Consider the following 19,757-nt stretch of genomic DNA (forward strand, 5'->3'; position numbering starts at 1 on the left):
ATGAAGCTTATATTTTACAGAAGTGCTAGAGACTATGTGTGTATATATGTGTATGTATAAAATATCGAATATGTTAGATGGTGGTAAATGCAATAGAAAATAAACCTGGTGAGGAGGACAGGTGATGATGAAATATGTCAGGAGGGGGTCTGGAAAAGGCTAACAGAGTATACTTCTGAATAAGGCCCTGAAACATTTTTGGTGCAGTAAAAACCTAAATGGATAACAAATTATTAAGGGAACAAACAGCAAGAGCAGAGTGCTTGATGAAGAGAGATCTGAACTGTGTTCCTGGCATAGGAAGGAGGCCAGTGTTACCTGAGCAGAGATAGATGCTTAGGAGGCATATCTGGGGATGAAGTCAGAAATAGCCACATTGTGTATAGCTTTACAGGCCTTTGGAAGGACTTTGTTTTTTTTTAAGTAAAACGGCAACCACTGGAGAGCTTGAGCCATGGAATTACCTGTTCTGACATATTTTATCAGAAACGTGCTGGCTGCAGTGTTGAAAATAAAAAATAAAAGGATAGAAATAAGGAGACCACTTATGAAGTTAGGGCAATACTCCAGGATAGAGATAATGACAATTCACTTTTTAGACCACAGAGTTAGAAGTTAAAAGTTGGCCCTTGGACTTTTCTTGAAAAAGATATGATAGTTTGGGGATTAATTAACACAGTGTTAAGTATTTAATAAGTATTTGTGGTACACCATTAGAAATTAGATTTAAAAAATCACTGAAAAATATTTTAAATATATATGTTTTCACAATGGAATTATTCTTTTTTGTTTAATCTTACTTTAAAATTATTTTATAAATCTAAAGACTAAGACTAAAATGCTTGTATAGTATTTAAGTTGTGAACGCTTGCCTGGTTTTGTATTTTTGTTTTACTCACCATTAGCTAGTAGTTCTTGGCCTGTACTTGTAATCTCTTCCCTAGGAGAGTTTACAATATGTTTGCTAAGAAACTTTACAATATGTCTTTAAATGTATTATCAAATGAGATTATGAGATAAATTGGAAAAATACTTTCTAAACACACAAAACAAAATCTTTGCCTTTACACTTCAGAGAACCCCACTAACTGGTGGACAATCTGTTCATTAAGGTCATCATCCTGATTTATACTGACTCTGAGAGACTGTGCAGGAATTCTCATGGCTGGTTAATATAGCTGAAATTAACAGATTGACTCTGCCATGCCCTATTCATTTTCCATGAAGAGATTCAGTTAAAAGGTGCATAGCTTATGATTCTTCATTTTACAGGGATGAAAGGTAGATCATGACCTAAATTTGATGCAATTTATCCTCACTTTAACTCATTGGGAATAATTAGTTCATTTTCTTCTTCATAATAACTGTAAGTCTAAAACTATTTAAACTATTTCAATAAGAATAATCCAAAAATATCCATAGCAATTATACACATATTGTAAGTAATGGAGATGGGAGAAAAGTTTCCCATATGCATTCACAGTGCAAAGAGGCTCTCTGATAGCACCAAATCCTTTTGGGTAATTTCCTTTCTTCATTCATATTTTCATATCCCTGAACATAAAGCATGCTTAGTAAAGCAACTGAAGGTTAAAAAAAATTCCATATTCAGATCAAGAGTTTGTATATTTTTAACTGGTTCATGGTATATATTAATTTGACCAGAAAACTAAATTTAAAGGCCAGTGGCTACGCAGCTAAGATCACAGTGCAAAAGAGAAGATAAGCTAGTTCCCAGGATGATCATGAGAGAGCTCTTTCCAAAAACTCTTCTTCTGACACAGAGAGAAATTGCACTCCTTTTCTTCCTTTGAAGTGAGGTATAACTATGTGATTTGCTTTGGCTGAAGAAACATGGGTAGGAGTGATGTGAGTTTCTTCTTGTCAGTAGCTGTAGAACCTCTCCTGCTTCACCATCTCCCTTCCTTTACTGGGATGACAGGGAAGTATGGAAACGCATGCTGAAGTGGGATCTCAGGAGTCTGGATCCCTGAATTGTGAAAATGAACAGATTCTTCTTCTAACCCATGCTGGGCAATCAGCTTGATCACAAACAAACCTCCATTAAGTTAACCCACTGAGATTTGGGGGTTGTTAATAGATTTGGGGGTTGCACTGTTGTAGCTGTACAGCAGAGCAAGTAATCTTATTACCTACCCAAGGAAGAAGCTAGTAACAGGACTAGAGAAAGTAGCTATATTGAGATGTGGAAATGTGCTAAATTGCCCAAAACACAAGAGACTATACGGCCAAGGGGAGTTCCAGATAATTGTTTTATCTAAAGACAGTTTAAACTGTTTTTATTAGCATGTCTCCTTCTATCTATATTTCTAGAGAATATGTTAGAATAAAAAAGGGTTGGAGGTCGATTACTGCTGTCATTAAAATCTTGTAGATAAAAGTATATTGTTATGTTTGAAATATGATATGTAATAGGGTTTACTTTTGAGAAACAAGTAAGAGGTTTTGGTGAAAGCGTATCAGTAGTTTCCACAAAGCATTTTTTCCAATATGAAACTACCGCTATTACTGCTACTGCTACTCAAATAGATTTTTACAGTGCTTCCTATATGCCACACCCTGTTTAAGCACTTTACATGTGTTAAATATTTAATTCTCACAAATAGTATCCTACCAGTAAGGTACTGTTCTTATCCCAATTTTAGAGATTTCAGTAAACTGAGGCACTAACAATTTAACAGGCTTGCCCAGTGTTATACAGGTAATAACTGGCAGAACTGAGATTTAGAACTGAGATTTAAACCCAAGCATTCTGGCTCCAGAGTCTGTGCTTTGAAAACGGTAATCCACTGCTGCTCAGTAAAGATTAGTAGTTCATTTCTTTCCATGTACTAAATAAAATAACTAGTTCTTATATTAAATCCAGGGTTTTGCAGAAGATGAAGCCAGATAGAGGAAAATGACAGACTGAATACTATGGAATCCATGTATCTAGTCCCTAATGAAATTTACCTTCATTGTCAAGAAGTCAAAAATGAAGGACCTGTATTAGACATCCTGGGCTTTATGTAAGTTTGTTCCAGCAAGGACCAGGGTGCTCCCAAGAGCAGAGTCTCTGGGTTCCACACCCCTAAGGAGTGAGAACAGCTAATTTAGATAAGCAAAGTTCATAATCAGCTAATTAAAAGCAGGACTGTGAATCCTGCCAGGTTAAAGACAAGCTGTGATATTCTGCCAAGCAGCTGAGAAGCAGCAGCAATTTTAAAAGGACATACTACCCAGATGAACTGTTTGATTCTAAGTCCAAACTGCCTAAATAACTTTCTAATCACTGGGTGTGTGAATTTTAGCAAGTTACTTGACCTTTTTAAGCCACCAAAACCTCAAGATAATAATGCTACCTCGGGATGGATGTAGAATTAATTGAGATAATGTTTGAAAAGCAGTTGGAACATTTCCAGGCATGTTTCTAGATACGACAGGGTTTATAAGGACAGTGATAAATGGGTACTTGAGAATACAACTGTGTTTTAAATCCTTATTCTAACATATATTACCAATTTATATATTTAGGTTCAGTTTGGAACGTTATTTGTCCTTTAACTTCCATTTCCCCCATAACCTTCTTACCTTCCTCTTGATTTACTAAAGCCATATTAAAGAAACTAGGTCGGCTATGCCTTTAGAACCTTCTTACAGAAAAAGTTATTGTTTCCTAATAAAGAATTTAATTTGTATTAACTTGTATTAACATTACTAACTATATATTTTCTAGTTTTTAACATCTCATAGATTAGTGAATCCCAGTTGTATGGGATAAGGTTAATTGCACTTTAAATGTTATATAAAATATATATGTGTATATATATATATATATATATATACAGTAGTTCATGTATAATTTAATGTATGTAAATTATGTAATTATTATGTAACTTTAGGCATGACCCAACAAAACCTGGTAGAGTGCAAGCCTTTTAAGAACATATGTGTAGCTTTCTAAGGACTGAGTCCACATTTTTAAACTGATGGCTGTCTGGTTCCTGAATCCTAACTATAACCCTGATTTATGGAATCTTATCATTAGGCAATTACATATTTGTGACCATCTGCTAACATCCCTCCCTATCCACTGGTATTGAACTCCAGCCTGAATCTAAATCTGTCATCTGTTCTGTACAACCGCATTTCACTGTCCTCTTTCGTTTCCAGATACCTCTTCACCGAGTCTTGTACTTCCTACATTCCTCCCATCAATCCACAGGCAAATGTTTCTCCCTTCTCACAAGGTAATTTATCTTTGAAAAAAAATCCCTTATAATGTCATAAATGTAATTACCTCTCATTTCAGAGAAAAAATTGAGCCCCAAAATTATCTCAATTTTTTGCTAAAATTATCAAATCCCATAAAAATGGACACAATTCCTCATTAGTTAACATCAGATATCATAGCCTGACTTATATTTTCTATTTTTACTGACTATTCTATAACGTGACTTTTTGCATGCTTTCCTTAAGGTTCTTTGTAGCTTTTCTGCATGATAACCTATAGCTCTCATAAATAAAATATACATAGAGTAAATACATATATATGATTTGGTCTACAAAGAAAAACCCACAGCATTAAAGACAGAATAAGTCAATAAAAGTCTACAGCTATATAAGCTGGTAAAGCACAAATACTCTGAGATAAGAAGTTAGCAGGTACCAACTATATAATGTAGTTATGCGCAAGTAAATATTGTTCAATGCAAAGAAATAACTCAAAACTCAAAATATGATGTTTAGATGAAACTCCTCATAAACTTGAATAGTCTTGTCTCAAATGTTGTGTTTGAGGATATGACTTTTGCTAATTCAAGAAAATACCGGGGATGCTGTTCTCTACTCACAGGAAAATAGATGTTATATGTGTATGTATGTGTGTGTGTGTGTGTGTGTGTGTGTGTGTGTGTGTGTTTGCCATTGTTAAAATGTGTATATAGACACAATAGTTTCATTACTCCTTCTCAAGGATATTTTTAATTTATTAGAGGACTTTTAAGGGAGTAAAGTTTTAAAAGACCAATAGCACCGCCAATATTATTTCAGAAGGCTTAGCAGCAGGGTTGATTCTGTGTCCTGTCCCACATATTCCAACCAGACAGAAAATTCTCAACTTGCACAACTGGATGCCCACGATACCTTTCTTATGATACCTTTCTTTGTAATGAGCTCAGTATGCTGAACTCAAACTTGCCCCATTACTTCCACTTCTCCTACCATTTCTCAAAGTTTCCCTCAGCTTCCTAAATGTAGATTAAAGAAACCACAACTATTCTGCCTTTCAAATCATTAAATACTATAGTTTACCATTAGACAAAGCAACTAAAGCCAAGGGAATATGAATGCATTGCTCAAAGTGAAGCTACTAGAGTATATTCTAGTACCCAGTATATTCCATCACATCAGGCTGTCTCCTCCAGGATGGCAAGATTAATGTGAAGAATAAAATACCCTTATAAAGACAAAATAATTTTTGATGTTCATCGTTTATTTTTCACAAATTGTATTTACCAGTTATTACTGATAAGATACCCCAAATTTTTGTCCTTATGATTGAAATTATTAGCATAGTAAAATATGCCAATAACTGCAACCATAATTTGCCTTTTACAAAATAAAATGAGCATTGAAAAATTAGGAAGAAAAATACCTTGTTAGATATTAAAATTTTGTTTAACATGATATTTTTGCACAATGATCTATGGATTATAAATCCTTAAATCCGAATGCCCAACGGGTTTTGGAAAATAAAGTGTGAACAATTCACTAATATCACAAACAAAAAAATCTCTAAAAGAACACTCTAGAGGATCACTGAGTCTCGCCTATATTTTCTTACCATTTTGAGTGTTCTTTGTCATTTCCAAAAACAGCACCTTTCCACTCTTGAGAAAAGTTTCTGTAAACCATTACTAGGAATACATAAGAAGTATAAAAATCTATTTCATGACACTACAGATAAGTGTGTTGGTGCAGTTTTCCCTGCTGGGGACAGAATGCAACAAATGAAAAAACAGCTGAAAACGATGGCATGACTCACTGAGAAATTCTGACTCTGCCTGCTGAATTACCAGTAACCAAAATTTACTCCATCCTGAGAATTATGAAAATAAATTTATCCTGCTCTTTCTGATAAGGTAGAAAGTGGTCAACATAGAAAAAAGTTCCCATCTATTTTAACATTTTATATGAATGCATAATCATAAAGAAAAACCTTTTAGTTGTCTACTTCAAGATTAAGAACACTAATAATTCTGTATTTGAGTATTATATAATATACATTAATTTTGAATATGTACATTTATTCAATATATCCATAAAAATTATGTTTTTACAGTTGTGCAACTGAGATTCAAATTTTCTTATTATTCTAAAACCATACCAAAAGTTCAACCAAACTTTGAAAAAAAAGTTATTACAGAAAATGTAAAAATTAATAATAATACCAGCAATACTTAGCCAGTACTTGTATGTGCCAAGTACTGTTTTAAGTGCTTTACCCTGTTAATTTCATGTAATAATTACAACAATACAAAGGGGCATGTGCTGCTGAAATGCCCATTTTATGGATGAAGAAACTGAGGAAGTGAGGTCTAGACTAGCTTAAAGGTCACATAGTTCATAAGTGGTAGAGTTGGAATTTGAACCCAGGCACACTTGTTTAAGAGTTAATGTTTCTATTTGGTTTAAAAAGCAAGTTCATATTTTCTCACTGAAGTACATGTATATGTAAATTCTTAGAGAAAAAAGGTTCTCATATTTTAAAACCTAAATGTTATAATGGAAGGAATGCAATCAATATTCTCTGTTCCTACAAATTTTATCTGTCTATATGGTTTTCAAAATCATAAAAATTAGGGCTAGGATGAAGTACATAGTTTAGTCCCTTCTCTTGTGTTATTTAGAATCTTAGTCCAGGCAGAATATCAGGGTGTGCATGTGTTTGCGTGCACAGGCACGTGTGTGTGTGTGTTTATCTAGATCAATAGATCAATCGATCTGTCTAGTTTTAAGCCAATGGCTCCATACAGTTAGATATATTGCAGAGCCAATCCAAAGTTACTTTGTAAAAAGTTGCTGTAAAAATGTTGTCCAAAAACCATACTTCCATAAGTGCTCATTAGATTGAAAAAAAAAAAAAGAAGAAGGTTAGAGTTTTTGCTCTATTATATCCATTTTTTAGAAGTCAAAATTAACACATAGACAACTTAAGCTGCTGAAGTTTCCCCAACTAATAAGTAGTTAACCTGAGATTCAAACTAAGGTCTATCAGATTCCCATATCCATTGGCCTGGAAAATATATCACCATTAAGATAAAAGAACAGGGCTTCCCTGGTGGCGCAGTGGTTGAGAGTCCGCCTGCCGATGCAGGAGACACGGGTTCGTGTCCCGGTCCGGGAAGATCCCACCGTGGCTGGGCCCGTGAGCCATGGCCGCTGAGCCTGCGCGTCCAGAGCCTGTGCTCCGCAACAAGATAAAAGAACAACCTAGGGTTCAAGGACAATTAAATAGGCTCTTCATGGGGAGAGACATGTTTCTCCTGTTTATGACTATTTCTGGAATTTGAGGAAAGTAGATGGAAAGAGTATTTTCTGCTTCATGAAGTTAAGCTAAGAGAAAATAAAATCTGATGTTCTGTTCCAAAAAAACTAAAATAAAATAAATAAAAGCATACCAGATATCTTCTAATACTAAAATTATAAGTTTTAATATAAATACCTCAAAATCAATCTGTAAAATTATTTCTATCACTAATGACTGCTTTGCATTTAAATCATGGCAGTTAAACCTACAAATACTAAATCATTTCAAAGTTCATTGGTAAAACAGTGGAAACTCAGAAAGTTGTGTTAATTAGTATTCTGGTATCATCTAAATATCAAGGTTTGTAATAAATCACCAGGATAGAAAATACATATTTCTAAAATTATTCAAACACCAGAAAACTGCTAAGTCAAAATTTGTTTTACATTATTAAACTATAAGAACCACCTGAATATTCAGTGAAAATATGTTGTTATATTTGATAATAAAAATAAGCATGTAAGTATCTGTGCTTTATTTTATCCACTAAATGCATTCTTCCAAACCATTGTGGATCTGGAAAAATAATATTTTTGACAATAATACAAATAGCCCTGAGAGTGAAAAAATGTAAAAATTCTCATAAAATAAAGTTTTTTATAATTGTTAAATTTAAAAATATATTTTCTCAGTTTTAGAAATCAAGAATTCCCAGGAGATCATTTCTTTGAGCACATAGATTGAAAGAAATCCACTTCATTGATTTTAATTTGTTATCTTAATGATCTGTCATACCCTCAGGAAAACAGAACCAAAACAACTCCAAAGACATCCTGGGTAGATTAGATTAATTATTTATACTTCCATGTTATGATACCCCAATATAATCCACAGCTGGGTTATGAAGGGAAGATATATTTTTTCTTAATTGCTATTGTCACTTAATTGTGGGAAGTATCTTATTTGCATAAAATTTTAAATATAAAAGATGTGGCCTATTACAAGAGCAACATGTTAATGTTGCTACAATGCAAACTGAACCTCACAATTCACATGATACAAAATGTCAAACGGTGATGTATTTGGAATGTACTTTTATGTTTATGAATTTGTGCTTAAAAACAAGAGCAGGTTCAGAATGTGGTAGCCTACTTAAATGTAAATTGCACTTTTGTGGTAATTATTTATCCAAATGTATGTTGAAAATTAGTTGACTTTTTTTTTAAGTTAGTTGTGTCATTACTAAATAATATGTTATAATTTTTTTTACATGAAGATATATTATAAGGTGAAATATTATTCATACTAAGATATATCACCTTGAAACTTTATTCTAAAGTACCCATCAATTTGCATCGTAATTCCAATGATTATTATGTGTGTCTTCACTGAACAGGATTTTTAAGGCAGTCCCACTGTTAATATGAATATTCCAGTTATTTAGTAGAATTCAACAGAACGGAAGGATCTGTGGATATTTCCTTCAGTCACAATATATTAATTCAGAATAAACATACTACTTGCCAAACAAATAACAGGTTAAAAGAAAAATTTGCACTAAATCATTTAAAAGGAATATCATCACTTTTCAAAAGTGTCATTATGGTATAATACAAAGTGACATGCTTAGTTATGTAAGTTACTGATATTCTCTGAAATATTGAGGATATTACTGGTAAGGTTTTTAAAGTGACTAGCATGGAACCTGGTATATAGTAGTCAATTAATTTCTTTACCTGTGAAATATGTATGAAAACATTTCTCAAAGAGATATTATGAGTATCCTTCAAAGATATGTTGAAACTAGAAAATATTACATAAATTAATGAGATTGATTATCTTTTAAGTGGTTTAACACAGGTCAGTGAATGATGAGGATTCAGGGACAAAATACTTTGGATTTAAAAAAAAATGTGACCTGTTTTGGCATAAGAGTTCTAGGAATAGATATATTTACATGTTCTCAGATTCCTTCCATCTCTCTATCTACCTATCTTGCTTCCTTAAAACATAGTAATTTCTGAGAACCAAGGGCATTTTCTACTTCTCTTAAAATCTTCATTGAATTTAGTCATTACCCTTTGTTGAAATTTTAATGGCATAAAAGATATTTTGATAAATCTAAATTAAATATTACTTATCATTACTTGTGAAAATCATAATAAACTTTTACACATAAATAATGTTACATATAAGAGTTCATGTAAATTGAGTGACACTTTCTATTGGTAATTTAAGGTGAATGAAAGATAAGATAAAGTCTGCTTATGAATACAATGGATTTCAAGAGTCCATAATTTTAAATACTCTGTAATATTAGGACTAAAATAATTTTCATTCACATACTCCATATGACAAATTATTTTATACAGGGACAATGTCTTTATCTTGAAAACTTTGTAGAAGTACTGCATAATTAATCACTATGTTGTATCTAACTTCATCAATATTAGATTGAATAAATTACATGTTACTTAGGAACTGACCTTAATTAGAAACATTGGACATTCCACTAAAAACATTGGTTGAAGACTTCTTTGCTTCTATATTTGCAAATTTTCCTGGATTTACGCAATATATCTCTGTGACAATCAGATGTTTTAAAACGTTTTTTTTTTTTTGCGGCTCGCAGGCCTCTCACTGTTGTGGCCCCTCCCATTGCGGAGCACAGGCTCCGGACGCGCAGGCCCAGCGGCCATGGCTCACGGGCCCAGCCGCTCCACGGCATGTGGGATCCTCCCAGACCGAGGCTCGAACCCGTGTCCCCTGCATCGGCAGGCGGACTCCCAACCACTGCGCCACCAGGGAAGCCCAGATTATTTTTTAAAATAATGGTAAGGCTACGGTAAAAGTGTAGAGAAAACAATGCTATTTAGAAGTTTAAGATAAACTATGCTTTAAATATATCTTAGGAGATATATATCAAAATTATTTTTCTAGTAGTGCTGCATTGTCAGTAGGGGACTAAATCCCCATTATGGGGTCTTTAAGGATCACTGGAACACAGATGTAGAAATCACACTTGAAGAAGCATATGTAATTAAAGGATTTATTTTATTCACAGGTTCTAGAAGAGGGAGATGTGGCATGCCACACAGGGGAACAGATGGGAGGAATTCCAAGTATCCTTATAAGCGTTTGGGGTAGAATACACAGCAAAAGGAATGAGGGGATTTCACTGGAGTGTTTGAATGTCACTAGTTCACCATCAGAGGAGAACAAGAAGGGGAACTTGTGACAAGTACCAACCTTATCACACTGGTCTCCTTGGTCACCTAGGTGAGATGCTTAGCCTGTTTCTGGGGATGTTGAGGCATCGGGAAAATATGAAGTTTTAAAATTTTACAAGTGTCAACTTGATTTGTATTCAACAAATAATCCTGACCACGGCAAAAGCACAGTTCTAGGGACGTAATATGCCTATAGTGTGAAAAAGAGAAGCCTGAAAGCAGAATTAGAACAAACGTGTCATAAAATAAATCAGACTTGTTTTCAGATGGGTATATAACGGGTTTAGTATATATTTGCACATTCTTTCACCTTTGCGTTCAAATTGTTTTCACTGGATAATCAAAGTCAGAGAAAAAATGAACAAAGTTCATAAATTGGGTTCTCAAGGAGGAACTATGTGTACAATTCTCATAATGACAAGACCAAGCAATATTCTGATATATGGATTAAATCATTGGAAGGTAGCAACAAGATGTTCCTCTGTAAACTAGCTGGTAAAGAATTAAGATTTATAATGGAGTGTTTCCCAGTTATTAATTAGAGTTAGAGTGACATATTACAAGTGTGGGTGTGTATATATATATATATATATATATATATATATATATATATATCTACATACCAGCTTTGTAACAATCAGCTGTTTTCAATGTTCTAGCCAAATTACATGAAGTGTGGAATTACAAGTAACTGAGAAAAGTAGAGAAGAGTTGAAGATTAAAATACATTATCATACTTTGTGTAGAGATTTCTTAATTGGTCTGGGGGAAATTTCTAGCACCAGCATTTATTTTCCTTAAAACTCCTCAGGTAACAAGAATGAATATGATGGTGAAGAACCATTTGCATTAAGAAGTCATAAGAATTGAGTATTGGTAGGTGAAATAGGTGATTTCTAGTGTGGATTCAGTATGCATCAAACTATTACTCTAACGTGACACAAAGGTTTCAGAATACTTTTTATGAATATAGTAGATTATAGGAAAGAAATGGGAAATTAAAGTGATATAATATTTTTCCTTAAATATGTAACTGCCTAAATACAGGAAATAAAATGGAGAAGAAAAATAAAATGAAAAACAAATGTTATATGGTTTAGAGGGTACAAACAATCAACATTAAATGGAAAATCCCAAAGAGAATTTAAAGATTATTGTGTAAGCAAGATTCATGGTTTATTCTTTTACTTTGACTATGCTGAAGAGGACCACCATTTCTAGAAAAAATAAGGTAAAAGGCTCTATTTCCCAAATGCTCTGTTGAGCTACCCTAACTTAATCTTCCTTGGACCTAAGCACTGACCTGGTGTACTGGCCCCAGGCCAGATCCAACTGCAACTACTGGCAATACACAGCACTTGAGGGTACATATATTTTTGTATGTCAATAAAAAAATGAACACAAACCCTAAAAAGGAGAGGATAATTAGAGCGGGAATCACATGTAAATTAAAGAGACCATATCTGCTAGTAGTTAAATTTATTTTTAAACTTCAATATCTGATATGTATACTCTGGAAAATCACAATTGATTTTGGGGAAGGAAAAAATTGCATAGGAAATGAATTATATGTACTAATAATTTCTGTCCCATCAGTAAATAAGTAAATAGATATTATAAAATGGTTTTCTTTAAAATTCTCCTTTTATTTCTTATAGTAATAAAAGTTCTTTCTACTGTACCTTCATGAGGAAGCGGTGGATTAGTCTAAACATGTTCATTTATCTGGTTTATAGATATCCAGATCTTTTGGTGGTCTAACCCCAAACTTTACTCACAAGAAGGTTGGAAGGGGAATTCGCTAGTATATACTTATGGCCTGTAAGTAATCGATCTTAATAATACCATTCACATGCTGACTAGTTATGAGGTTTATCAGACTAACTTAAGGTCTTTAAGATACAAATTAAACTTAGCCAAATTGTATACTCTATCTTTTTATCTCTTATCACTAAGTTTGTTAGAGATCTTAAAATATGCAGATATTTTAAGGAAAACCATTAAATATTTGTCACATTGCAGAATCTAAATACATTCATATATATATATGTATGTATATATATATATATATATATATATATATATAAAATATTTATTTATTTATTTATTTTTGGCTGCGTCAGGTCTTAGTTGTGGCACACAGGATCTTTTGTTGTGGCATGCAGGATTTTCACTGTGGAGCACAGGCTTCTCTCTAGTTGTGGTGTGTGGGCTCCAGAGCGCATGGGCTCAGTAGTTGCAGTGCACAGGCTTAGTGCCCCGCAGCATGTGGGATCTCAGTTGCCCTACCAGGGATCGAACCCATGTCCCGTGCATTGGAAGGAGGATTCTTAACCACTGGACCACCAGGGAAGTCCCCATTCAAATATTTTTAAACCAAGAATTAAATATAACTTCTGAATCTCCTAATAATTATCTCCTTTGTATAAGTGAACCTGACTGCAAACTTTATCCCATGTTGTAGGGTCAATGATGGGAGAACATGAAATTGAAAATGTGGTATTATAAATAGCCCATGTTCCTGGGACAGTTGAACTCTCAAAAAGCATCTTATTTGGTGTCAAAAGATCTGCAGTCTAGTTTCAGCTTTGCTACTCATAGGGCTCTGAGAACACAGGCAGATTTTTAAATTTAAAATTCAGTTGCATTATTAATCAGGAAGAAAAATATGAATTAGCTCTGTTCAACAGAACTTTCTGCAATAATGGAAAAGTTCTGTATCTTTACTGTACCACTCTAACCACTAGCCATGTGTGGTTCTTGAGGAAGCAAAATTGGGTAAGTATGATTGAGGAACTAAATTTTTAATGCAATTAAGTTTAAGTAATTAAATATAAACAAATAGTCACAGGCAGCTAGTGGACCATACTGGGCAGTGCAAATATACATAGTATTTGACCACATACATTGGGAAGAGTAAAAACAAAAAATCATGGATAGTTATCATAAATGTGTAAGTTTTGAATGAGTCTGTAAAAACAAATGTATTTCATAAATAGGGATGTCCCTAGAGAATTGTATAGCTTAAATCAATCCTTAAAGATATAGGGAATCCAGGCTGATGCTTGACCTAAATGAAAACTCAGCATAAAATGAATTAAAAGTATCAATTTGCAGAAGAAAATAAAAGCCACAGTATGGCAATGTCGAAACTAAGGAATTTTTAAAGAAAGAATTATGATTCAATTTTCTCCATGTAAGAAATAGCCTCTTCAATAAGTGGTGCTGGGAAAAAGAATGAAATTAGAAAACTCCCTAACACCATACACAAAAATAAACTCAAAATGGATTAAAGACCTAAATGTAAGGCCAGACACTAAAACTCAGAGAGGAATACAGAGGAAGAACACTCTTTGACATAAATCACAGCAAGATCTTTTTTGACCCACCTCCTAAAGTAATGGAAATAATAACAAAAATAAACAAATGGGACCTAAAGAAATGTAAAAGGTTTTGCACAGCAAAGGAAACCATAAACAAAACAAAAAGACAAGCCTCAAAATGGGAGAAAATATTTGCAAACAAATCAATGGACAAAGGATTAATATCCAAAATATATAAACAGCTCTTACAGCTCAATATTTAAAAAACAAACAACCCAATCAAAACATGGGCAGAAGACCTAAACAGACATTTTTCCAAAGAAGACATACAGATGGCCAAGAGACACATGAAAAACTGCTCAACATCACTAATTATTAGAGAAATGCAGACCAAAACTACAATGAGGTATCACTTCACACTGGTTAGAATAGGCATGATCATAAAATCTACAAACAACAAATGCCAGAGAGGGTGTGGAGAAAAGGGAAGCCTCTTGCACTGTTTGTGGGAATATAAATTGATACAGCCACTATGGGGAACAGTATGGAGGTTCCCTAAAAAACTAAAAATAGAATTACCATATGATCCAGCAATCCCACTACTGGGCATATACCCTGAGAAAACCATAATTCAAAAAGACACATGCACTCCAATGTTCACTGCAGCACTATTTACAATAGCCAGGTCATGGAAGCAACCTAAATGCCCATCGACAGATGAATGGATAAAGAAGATGTGGTACATATATACAATGGAACATTACTTGGTTATAAAAAGGAATGAAATTGGATCATTTGTAGAGACGCGGATGGACCTAGACAATGTCATACAGAGTGAAATAAGTCAGAAAGAGAAAAACAAATATCGTATATTAATGCATATATGTGGAATCTAGAAAAATGGTACAGATGAACCGGTTTGCAAGGCAGAAATACAGACACATATGTAGAGAACAAAAGTATGGACACCAATGGGGGAAAGCAGAGGTTGGGGTGGTGGTGGGATGAATTGGGAGATTGGGATTCATATATATACACTAATATGTATAAAATAGATAACTAATAAGAACCTGTTACATAAAAAATAAAGTAAAATTCAAAAAATATTTTTAAAAATTTTCTCCATGTAAAATTATAAATAAATTGTTGAATATATATGGAATTCAGGACTTTTTAAAACTGAGTTGGCTATAAGCCCCCTTCTTTCCTAGCTGTTTCCCTGTCAGAAGTCAATATCATATGATGCGGAGACAATCACACAATGTCATTCTTCATTCAGTGTTGAAATTTGGCCTATGGGCCATTTATGAGAGCATATCTTCCAAGAACTCCATATAACCTTACAACTGATTTCACACAAACTATGTAGCTTTCTAATTCAAGATGGAATTATTAGGACCATAACTCCAACAAAATTAACCTGGTTTCTATTTTTTAAAATCCCTAGTAGGTCTATTACATTGGAGCATACTGTTATTCAAAGGAGGTTTAATAAATATAAATATATTTTGGTATATATCTTTTCTATACATTAGAAGAATAAAGGCTGTTTTTCCCTCTATTATGTTTGGAAAATGGATTGCTCATGCTGAATGTTAATAATTGCATTTTTTTTTAATAGTTAAAGGTTAACAATTCATATAATTTAGAGTTCATCATGGATCTACTAAAAACTATCCTTAAAAATAATGTTCTCTTGGGGCTTCCCTGGTGGCGCAGTGGTTGAGAGCCCGCCTGCCGATGCAGGGGACGCGGGTTCGTGCCCCGGTCCGGGGGGATCCCACATGCTGCGGAGCGGCTGGGCCCGTGAGCCATGGCCGCTGAGGCTGCGCGTCCGGAGCCTGTGCTCTGCAACAGGAGAGGCCACCACAGTGAGAGGCCCGTGTACCGCAAAAATAATAATAATAATAATAATAATATTCTCTGAATCTTCTTATTTATTGCATAATGAAATCATAATATTCTTGACAGATACTTACTATCCAAATAACATGCAATGCATGCACATACTATATAGCTATTTGCATAATGAAATTAGTTTTTAAACCCTTGATCCAGGTGCGTTTCCTCAACACTAGAGAAAATAAATTAACGGAATAACTGACAGAAATAAAATTCAACCAAAAATACCAACAAGCCAAGAAGATAAAGTTATATATATATATATATAATAAACAAAAATGCTATAACATCAACTTATTTGTTGTGTTCATTGTATTTGTCTTAGAAATGATGCAAATTTGTAATAATATGTCACAATGTCTCGTATTTGACAGGTTATAAATTTAAGAAAGGCTACAGATTAAGAAAATCATAGTAATTTTCTTAATTTTCACTATGTATGCCACATACAGTTAATACAAAAATAGATACTTTAATGGGAATGAAAATAGTAGCATATTTTATAACAAAAAAGACCTAAAATTTTTTTAAAGGCAGTATATTTTTAAAAAATACACGAACAACTTTGTAACAGAAAACGTTTTCTTATATTACAATTTTTAAATTTCAATTCCTGAACTACCTAATTTCTGGGTTTTTTCCATTGCACTTATAATCTTAAAATATACTGTATTGTTTCCTTTTTTTTTTAACATCTTTATTGGAGTATAATTGCTTTACATTGGTGTGTTAGTTCCTGCTTTATAACAAAGTGAATCAACTATACATATATCACCATATCTCCTGCCTCTTGCGTCTCCCTCCCAACCTCCCTATCCCAACCCCCTAGGTGGTCACAAAGCACAGAGCTGATCTCTCTGTGCTATGTGGCTGCTTCCCACTAGCTATTTATTTTACATTTGGTAGTATATACAAGTCCATGCCACTCTCTCACTTTGTCCCAGCTGACCCTTTCCCCTCCCCGTGTCCTCAAGTCCATTCTCTAAGTCTGCGTCTTTATTCCTGTCTTGCCCCTAGGTTCTTCAGAACTTTTTTTTTTTTTTAGATTCCAATATATGTGTTAGTATATGGTATTTATTTTTCTCTTTCTGACTTACTTCACTCTGTATGACAGTCTCCAGGTCCATCCACCTCACTACAAATAACTCAATTTTGTTTCTTTTTATGACTGAGTGATATTCCATTGTTTATATGTGCCATATCTTCTTTATCCATTCATCTGTCAATGGACACTTAGTTTGCTTCCATGTCCTGGCTATTGTAAATAGAGCTGTAATGAACATTTTGGTACATGACTCTTTTGAATTATGGTTTTCTCAGGGTATATGCCCAGTAGTGGGATTGCTGGGTCATATGCTAGTTCTATTTTTAGGTTTTTAAGGAACCTCCATACTGTTCTCCATAGTGGCTGTATCAATTTACATTCCCACCAACAGTGCAAGAGGGTTCCCTTTTCTCCACACCCTCTCCAGCATTTATTGTTTCTAGATTTTTTGATGATGGCCATTCTGACTGGTGTGAGGTGATACCTCATTGTAGTTTTGATTTGCATTTCTCTAATGATTAGTGGTGTTGAGCATCCTTTCATGTGTCTGTTGGCAATCTGTATATCTTCTTTGGAGAAATGTCTGTTTAGGTCTTCTGCCCATTTTTGGATTGGGTTGTTTGTTTTTTTGATATTGAGCTACATGAGTTGCTTGTACGTTTTGGAGATTAATCCTTTGTTAGTTGCTTCATTTGCAAATATTTTCTTCCATCTAAGAGTTGTCTTTTCGTCTTGTTTATGGTTTCCTTTCCTGTGCAAAAGCTTTTAAGTTTCATTAGGTCCCGTTTGTTTATTTTTGTTTTTATTTCCATTTCTCTAGGAGATGGGTCACAAAGGATCATGCTGTGATTTATGTCATAGAGTATTCTGCCTATGTTTTCCTCTAAGAGTTTTATAGTGTCTGGCCTTACATTTAGGTCTTTAATCCACTTTGAGTTTATTTTTGGGTATGGCATTAGGGAGTGTTCTAATTTCATTCTTTTACATGTAGCTGTCTAGTTTTCCCAGCACCACTTACTGAAGAGGCTGTCTTTTCTCCATTGTATATTCTTGCCTCCTTTATCAAAAATAAGGTGACCATATGTGCGTGGGTTTATCTGTATTGTTTCTTTATTTTTTCCTCCCAGACTCTACCCACTAGAAATGTGAGATTTGTCACTGTTTAATTTACGCCTGTATTCCCATCTCCTAAAACAGTCTAACACATAGTTAGGAGAAAATAAATATTTTTAAATTAAAAAAATTTAATTACTATCCATACTAATTCTACCTGTTAAGGAGAAAAACTGCCTATAAATAAATTCTTGAAACTCTTTTCAACAGTGGAACTATCCAAATGCAGTGACTATACATACAAAATACATAGTATTGAATGCTACTCAAAAGGTCATCCACACTATTCTTATATATGTTTAAATAATAGCCTATGATAATATATAATTGTTATTACTATGAAATTAATTATTTTCCCTGCAATTATCTAGGAAATAAAGAAACATAGAAAGACACTGCAAATATTATACAATTCTTTTAAAATAAAAAGAATGACATTTTACTTACAGGTTAATTTTGGATTTAAGAATAAAAGGGTTTTAAATTGGGGGCAATATAAAATATTTTTTATTCAAACTTCCTTTTTATTTATTACAATTAGAGCGAAATAAATATACACTAAAAGTGTTCATGCCATGGTTTTTATTCAAGATGCATATGTGATATATTTTTCAATCATGAAAGTAATCTTATTTCTTTATTTTCACAATGCATCAAATCATTATGAAATAAATGAGTTTCAAAAACTGAAATAAATTACTAATTTTCTTCCCACTTCAGATTAACTAAAATTAATATTTTCTGTCTCTATGTAAATATTGTTATATTTTATTCCTAAAACAAAAGTATCAAACTAATGATGAAAGTTAGGATGTATATAAATAAACAGATGAACTCATATACAGAACCAACTGCAAGTGTCAACTTCCCATTATTCTGAGCCTTTCACAAATTTTTTTTTAAGTTTTAAGGTGTTTTTTTTTTATATTCCTGCCAAAGTATGATGTAATTGAATAAGAATGATACAATATCTCACAAAGAAAAAGACGTTTAAGGAAGGATGAAAATATTAGCCCCTGAACTGGTCGTTTTATTTTGGCTAAGGTATCTCTCCCTTCAGAATTTCCAAGATTTTTAGAGAAATTTTCATTTACAAAATGATTTGCAAAAATGCACTTCACTTTTTTTTAATGCTATAGTTTTCTTTATTAATCCAATGCAGTGTTTCTTTTACTTATTTTAAGTCTCTTAAGTAAGTTATGGAATATTGGCAGGGAATAGATGAATCACAGAAGTAGTCGTTTAGGTAAAGTGACTTAAGAGTTCCCAAGCATTTAAGATGGTGCACATCTTCCCTTTCCTTTGAATTTCCTTTTTTTTTTTTTTTTTTTTACTTTGTCACATCCATTACAGTGTCACCTACATGAACTTTTTTAAATATGCAAACTCACATGAAATGCTAGACTGCCATTTTTTCATTAATGCAAATTGGTTTATCATGCTGCTTTCCTTCTAACTAATGTCTTTAGTTCTGTTACTCTGAGGCAGATTTCACAACAAAATGGGACTACAGGCATATTCCTCTACTTAACATGTACCTATAGAACCTGGACATTCTTAAAATGCCCATTAACCAAGATTTTTTAATGTTTCCCTCAGCTTGACTAGAATTT

Source organism: Tursiops truncatus, chromosome 4 (assembly GCF_011762595.2).
Source record: "Tursiops truncatus isolate mTurTru1 chromosome 4, mTurTru1.mat.Y, whole genome shotgun sequence".
Taxonomy (NCBI): domain Eukaryota; kingdom Metazoa; phylum Chordata; class Mammalia; order Artiodactyla; family Delphinidae; genus Tursiops; species Tursiops truncatus.